At 40.2% G+C, this 7,500-nt stretch overlaps 1 protein-coding gene across 1 annotated transcript in view; it reads right to left on the minus strand.

The window, feature by feature from the left end:
* FAF1 (Fas associated factor 1) overlaps nt 1-7,500 on the minus strand; it is a 258,161-nt gene that overhangs the window by 114,306 nt on the left and 136,355 nt on the right. The gene's annotated exons all lie outside the window — the stretch shown is intronic.

Below are 7,500 nucleotides of genomic sequence, written 5' to 3' on the forward strand. Positions count from 1 at the left end.
AGCCACTTCAGTTCCCAGGCTGCAGCAGACTTCACAGAGCAGCATCTACAACTGATGCAGAGACTCAGAAATGGATTCCTCCTTGACCACACAAAGTTCTGCTCTGGCTGGGCACTGGGATATGCGTTTGCCCAAAGTTGGTGCTGTTCACAATTGTATCAGTGGAGCCTGGAGGTCTCAGCTAGGATCAGAGCACCATTGTACTAGGTGCTACACAAATGGAATAAAAAGGTAGTCCTTGTTTTTGGTATTTGTGTGCATGTCATCTGATTAAGCCTAGTTATACAAGAGGAGAATTAGAGCTAAACAGATACTGTGGTTCTTAGGGCTGTCCTAAAGCCACAAAAACAATTAAAGGAAACAAATGGAAAAGAACATTTACTCCATCAGCAGAGTCTACAAGGAAAGCAATGAGCTCAAGAAGCAGAAATTACAAATGTCCTCTATTATTAGCAAAGCTTACTTTTTTTGTTTAATGAAAAAAAATCATCCTAAAAATTGAAAAATCCCCCAAGCAATTTGTAGCTGTTTGAAACACTGGGTAACTGGACTAAATAAACGCTGAAAGACCTGGAACATGGTTAAGTATGGACTACCATGGGGCTAATTGTGGATCTTGAGTTAATTACTTTCCACTGATACGTTTTTTCAATGGTCTTTTACATCAGTTTTTTCTTTTCTTATTCTGAACCCCAAGGCAATTCAGAGTGCTGGCCTCCAAACTGGATGATTCATTATGTACTTCTGTCTTAGGATGTTTAGTTCAAGCAGAGAAAGCTAGGCTTTCACATCAAGTTGATGTTAATGTGCACTGACAAAGCAACAGTAGAGGAGCTTCATGTTTGTCACAACGTGCACTCCTTAATGTAGTAAATGCTTTATACTGATATGCAAATAATGACATTTCCCAAATTTCCAGTTCCTCAGCATTGCTTCAACTAATTGCTCAGTGGTTAAAACTTATGCATGTAAATGGTTCAATGGATTTATTAATGAATACACCTGTGTGAATAAGCTCTGATCCAAAACATACATATGACCTGGGGCAGATTATATACCCCTGAAAATTTTCAGAAACTCAATAATAAATATTATCCTACCACACCTAGACACTAGTAAGAACAATATAAGATTATCTGTAGGCAACTAAACATCTAAAATCATGGATTATAAAACATTCTTCACACTACGAACATCACCAGATTCCAATTATAGTTGATGCAACATAATAAGATACTAAACTCTTAGATTGTGGGTGGCAAACCAGTATCAAGAGCTAACAGCCAACCTGCCGATCCCATATTGCTAAAATAGGAGTAGGATCCAGGCAAATTCCAGCTAAATGGGAAGTAAGAAAAACACTGAGACCCATGCTATTTGTTGAAAACAAGAAAAGTGAGTACCTTGAAACCAGCTGGCTCTCTGGTGGTCAGTGGATAGTAGATGGGAAACCACCAAAGATTGCTTGTAGCATCACTGTAGCAATGTATAATCCTGCTTACTCCCATTCCTAAAACTTTACTACTGATCACAGAAAACTCTACTTCTTACATGGAAAGGGATCGAGAATCTTCTTCTAATTGAGGCTGCAAAAGCAGTGAACATTGATGGGTTGTCTCCCGCATTTCTTTGCCATTCATCTTTGTAAAAGTGTATACTGTAATTATGAGAATAATCAAGGTAGTGCCACTGCACTGCTTCACTTGCCTTTGTCAGAACAAACTACTAGGGTTTTTAATCTTCCCCTCTTACAAATGAGATAATTGCTTTGGAAAAAGAGTATACCACTCTGTCTTGTTCATAACCTGCCTCAACATTTTAGTGATTAAGAGATAATGGCAGGGCTAATCAATATTTTTAATGTGAAGAGCAAGTGTAAAATAAAGTAGCAGGCATTAGAATAAGCCCTCAGTTTGATTCATCCTAACCACATTTTGCACACAGATATTCCACAGTACATCTTGGGACCTGTTTTATATTCACAAAGAGTATCAACCAACCACTTGGCACATTTCTGGTCTATGGTGAGATGCCATTTACCTCACAGCATTATACAACAATTTGGATAGCAAACAGAGGAGCGCCTGGATATTTTTCCAGCACTATATAATTCCTTGGCACACTTCAAGCAGTTGTGCTAGCAACTGTAGTTCCAACAAATGGTTCAAACATTGATGGGCTTTTTGTGCTGCCTTTTTGTCCTGGATATCATTATTCGAGGAATCATCTTTGAATATATTTAGATATTTTTGGAATGTTAGCCTTTTGAAAATACATAATGTTACTAAATAGCTATGCATCAATGAAAAATAATAGGTTATTTTTCACACATTTTTTCTATATAGCCTATATGTAAAGGCTTTTAGCCCATTAAAAACCCTTTAAGTCTTCCCAAACCAAAAATGCAAGGACTAGAAATGTTAAATATACTGAATGAACATAATGTGCTTTTACAGTTTATAGAACATTAGAGGTCTCATCTTACACCAAATCAAAATGCATTACTTTTATTTATTTGCTGTACACTAAATATGGTTGACAACATGATTTTTTTAAACTTATCCAATATTATAATAGACAGATAAAGTAATTATTGGCACAAATGTAGTGCCATTTTAGGAATACATGTGTTCTGCTTCCCTTTTTATTGCTGACTCCTCATGAGACTTGTTCTCTATGCTGTGATGTCACAAGACTCGAGCAATAATTTTGTTAGAGAAAAGGTGCAAAAACAGGATTGTGGTCTGCACCACGGCAGAGGCGGATCCAGGCAAACTTCCAGCAATGGCAAACATTCTCTCACATGTACAGAATAACCCGAATGATACTGTAATTTTATAGTACCACTCCCTGCATTAAGTTGTGAGAAGTGTTAAACCTGCTTATAAGAAGTTCAAATAAAGTGAAACTCTAATTACAAAAAAGTGGCGTTTAAGCCTCAAACTGCTTCAGTCTATTTCAATGGATTTTCATACCTCTTTATAGCGAAGCTTTACTCTCTTTTATCAGCAGAGTTGTCAAAAGAAATGAGTTCCACCGTGATATTCTTCTTGGAATAATACAATTACCATCCATCAAACAGGTGTTTGCTGTATTCCAAGGAGATTATCACCTCCCATTCTCCTCTGCCAAGGCAGGGAAACAAAGACGCTATTACTATTAAATGATGGGAGAGGTAGGCAGGAATTTTTGACGCACACTTTGGCTTCTCTCGGCAGGAAGCAAGAATCGGCTCATCTTGCTACAACTTTTTGTCACTGGAAGTTAAGATGTAACCCTACTTCTCCCCGAGCCATTTACAACTACAAAGGGAGGGGAGATGAATTAACCTATTTGTAATTTATCGTTTGAGTGCATTTACAGGGATGTTTTTCTCGGGGGGAAAAATAAACAAAAGGTGCCATATTTTAGCCACACATTTTTAAAGGAGCAATAAGCATACTTGATGTGGAAAAGGCACTTCTGACCCATGGGCTGAAAATGAACTTACTCCCAATACCATGATCTAGTGACCTGCCCGGGGTACAGACACAGTAGGCTCCTCTCTAGGGACATAACTTCTTAAGTGGACTTCAGAATATCAGCCGTTATTTTAAAAAAATCCTAGCACTAACGGCTGCTCAGTGAAGACAAAAAACATGGTGTTAACATAGTCATGTCTGCCTGCACCTGCAGAAAGCCTGACAAGAGCTGTAAAGACTTGGGCGACATCCATGTAACAACACAACACCAGAGGTCCCTGCTGCCGTGTCTTGTAAGAAAAGGTCTCCATGCAACTACCTTCGCCCCTCCAGATGTACAAGGAAGGTTGGGCCATGCTGTAAGATGAGGGTGCTTTGTCACAGTGCAACTAAAGACCCAGATTGCCTTGATCTAACCCCAGGGCCGGCCTAAATTTAGATTTATACTTGAGACCATCTCTGTTATGTTTCAATTTGCAGGTTATGTCAATATAATTACTTTAATAAAAACCGAAGGCTACATTGAAGTGTTAACTCCCTACAGTAATAACATGAATCACACTTTGTTCAGTTATTTCAGGCTCACCGTTTCCTTTAATGAGTTTTATGAACACATCATTTTTAGATAAAATAAACTGTCATGACTAAGATGCATCGTTTTCAATAAAACAACCTGGAAATACTTCAGAATATTTTGTTCAGATAAGTAAGATTTTGGATAGAAAAAAAAAACAGTCCATTCAATGTTTTAATGAAGCCACCAATGTAGCCTTTCAATAAAGTAAATGTCATAACTCTTCTGCCCACACTTCTAACATTAAGATCAGATATGAAAAATATGAAGCAACTAAAAATTATCTTGTTCTTACAGAACAAGATTATTAGTCTTTGCAAGGAAGGACTATAGTGATTTCTATAGGATTACTGGTGTTCATGCAGCTTAAAATATTAAAAATATTCTCAAATCCCACTGTAAACCATTTTTAATGGCTGAAATACTGACAGAAGTCTCAACATTTGTTTCCAGTCTTTTCTACAACGGTGAGAAAGGTTGACTATAATAGCTTATACTGACATGAGGCCAAATTCTCTGTTGGTAGAAGCTGGTACAGCTCCAATTGGCTGTGCTGTCTCACACAAGAAGAAAAATTGGCTTTTGGTGTCTTTTATTATGAAAGATCCCAGGGTACTTTACAAATTTATTAAAACTCACATTTCTAGGATGAAATGTCATGGCTACTTAACAATTTACAGCCATGTTACACAATTAAAAATGGGAAGTAAAAAACATTGCCACATAAAACTTCACAGGAAATGTAAGCAAGCAGAATGTGGTTAAATTACCAGGGTGGGCAAAATGCGGCCCCGTGGGCTGGATGCAGCCCGCCAGGCCATTCTATCCGGTCCGCGGGGCCCCTAAAAAATGTAGAAAATTAAAATATTTATCTGCCCTGGGCTGCCTGTCATGTAGCCCTCGATGGCTTGCCAAAACTCAGTAAGCGGCCCTCTGCCCAAAATAATTGCCCACCCCGGGTTAAAACAAGAATTATCTACAGCAACAGGACTAACAACCTGACTTACTTCAACACCCATCATGCTGTTCATGGTCATCATGTTTGGTCTCAGTACTGGAGTGTGGTATCCCCAAATATTACATCTTTTGGAAAATATCCAAATGCAAGAATAATGTTATAGATTTTTTTCTTTGTGAGCTGCTAAATATTAAACTCCTCAACACAAACATCAAAGATGAGAAGATAAGAGGTATACTATCCCCTTGTAACTGTAATTTTGGCATATATTGCCTTTGAAAGAAAGAAAGAAAGAAAGAAAGAAAGAAAGAAAGAAAGAAAGAAAGAAAGAAAGAAAGAAAGAAAGAAAGAAAGAAAGAAAGAAAGAAAGAAAGAAAGAAAGAAAGAGAGAAGCAGTGAGAAGGCGAGAGAGGAAAGGGGAGAAAATTTTGCATTCAACACAGCACTACACAATCCCTGTTGGGGAATACCAGACCCAAGACTATACTGCTCATTCTCTAAGTGATAAAATGCCATTTCAAGTATGTCTCTACGGCACACCGTACAACCATGTAAAGATACTCAAGCTAGTCCATATGTAGACAAGTCTTTTGAGTGGCAGATGACAACTCTTATAGCACAACTCCACACCCCAAACACAATATACAGCCTCTGAACTCAAAAGGAGAGTCACCGATTCATAGCTATACTTAATTCCTATCTGACTAAGGTTATTTTTTAATAAAACGTGCCCTTCCATAGACCTCAAAACACAGGTATGAAATGTACTAAAAGACTGGCATGAATCATGAAACCTTAGAGAAGGAAAAAACAAAAGCTGCGCATGTGCGCGCCTTTTCAGACTCTGGCCTCAGGGACACCGAAAGAACTTGCCATACAACTTACATCTCTCATTACATGAGTATTCATGATCTGCAGGACATCAAGATCTATGCTGGTAGTTTAAGTGAGCCAGACGCTGTGAAAAAAATATCACTCCGCTTTAGAAACAAGGTTCAGAGATACCAGCTGGAAGAATACTGGCTTCAATAAAATTCTGATATTTTTGTTTGCATCAATTTACCATAGGCCTGTGAGGATAATGTAGACTCTCTTATTTCAGGCTTAGGATGAGTCAAAAAATAGAAAAGAACTGATGGAAAGGTATAAATAAAGAACATTCAGGTCTTGCTCTTGCACAATACAGGTACATTAGTAGTGGTTGTTGGAGGAAATATATCTGTTTCCAGAACATTGCACTTAATTACTCTTGCTGTTTTCAAGAACCACTTATTTTGCTTCTAATCAGTGAAAGCAGATAATCTGTGAGAAAGGTGCATCTTTTTGACAGCTGAAGAGCCACAAAAAGCATCAGTTAAATCAGGGCTGTCCAACTTCAGCATGTTCTGCGAGTTCCCCAGCCACACGCCGTACCCAGAGGAAGAGACAGGAAGTGGAAGTCGGGAGCCCCGAGACTCCAGCAGCTGTAGCAGCAGCAGCTGGAGTAGTAGGGGGTGGGTCATGGGGTTGGCACCTGAATCATTCAAGAGCAGCAAATTTGCCCCCAGGGCACTGGATACAGCTCATGGGTCACCAGTTCGGCGGCTCTGAATTAAATTATGAGGGTTTGCATATTGTAAAGTATCTGAAGAGCACAAATCAAAACGTGTGTCAGGTATCCAGGTTGTAGCCGTATTAGTCTAGGGGCAAAAGGAATCAGAACTAGGGGCAGAGGTGACAGCTTTTAAAAGATATCACCTATACCACGAGTTCTGATTCCAAATCAAAACAGCATTTGAGGGAACACATTTGGGCATGTGTAGATGAAACAGGGGGCCCTAAATTGAAGTGGTGGGTTTTTAAAAACACCGCTTCAATTTAGGGCCGATTAAACCCCCGTGTCGTGCATATACCCTGCTGACTTACCTGCCTCTCCAGTGGGGAGGGGAGGGTGAGCTGCCGGCAGGCGGAGCAGTCCTTGGGCTGGGGGGCTGGTGCTTCCCTCTGCAGCAGCAGTGTCCTCCCCCCCAGGCGGCACCCGGGCAGTCCCAGGGGGGCACCACAGCCACAGAGGGAAGCGCCAGACCCCCGCACAGCTCAGGCAGGCAGGCTCTCGGTGGGGGCAGGAAATCAGGTTCACCGCTTTTCTTGGGCAGAGCCTGTCTTCCCAGGCTGCTGCAGGCTGCCTGCAGGGCTTGCTGCAGAGCCGCGGAGGTACACGGAGCCCAGTGCTTTGCTCCATGGCTATAGGTGCAGCAAACTAAAACTCCTCAGAGGAGTTTTACTTTGCTGAGCCCTAAGTCATTTAAGGCCCATTATGCTACCAAATTTCCTACAGCGGCTGAAATTAATGCGCAAAACGCTGCCGAGGCGTGCAAATACCAACACCATTAAAGCAGTGCAAAATCATTTAGCCCGCTTTAAAGTGTCGTGCACACACACCTCATTTTGTCTACACATGGCTCATGAAACACACTTGCACAGACTGTAAGATTTAGGATTATTAGGGCCTTTTCACTTGGTTAGAA

Source organism: Alligator sinensis, unplaced genomic scaffold, assembly GCF_000455745.1.
Source record: "Alligator sinensis unplaced genomic scaffold, ASM45574v1 scaffold256_1, whole genome shotgun sequence".
Taxonomy (NCBI): Eukaryota; Metazoa; Chordata; order Crocodylia; family Alligatoridae; genus Alligator; species Alligator sinensis.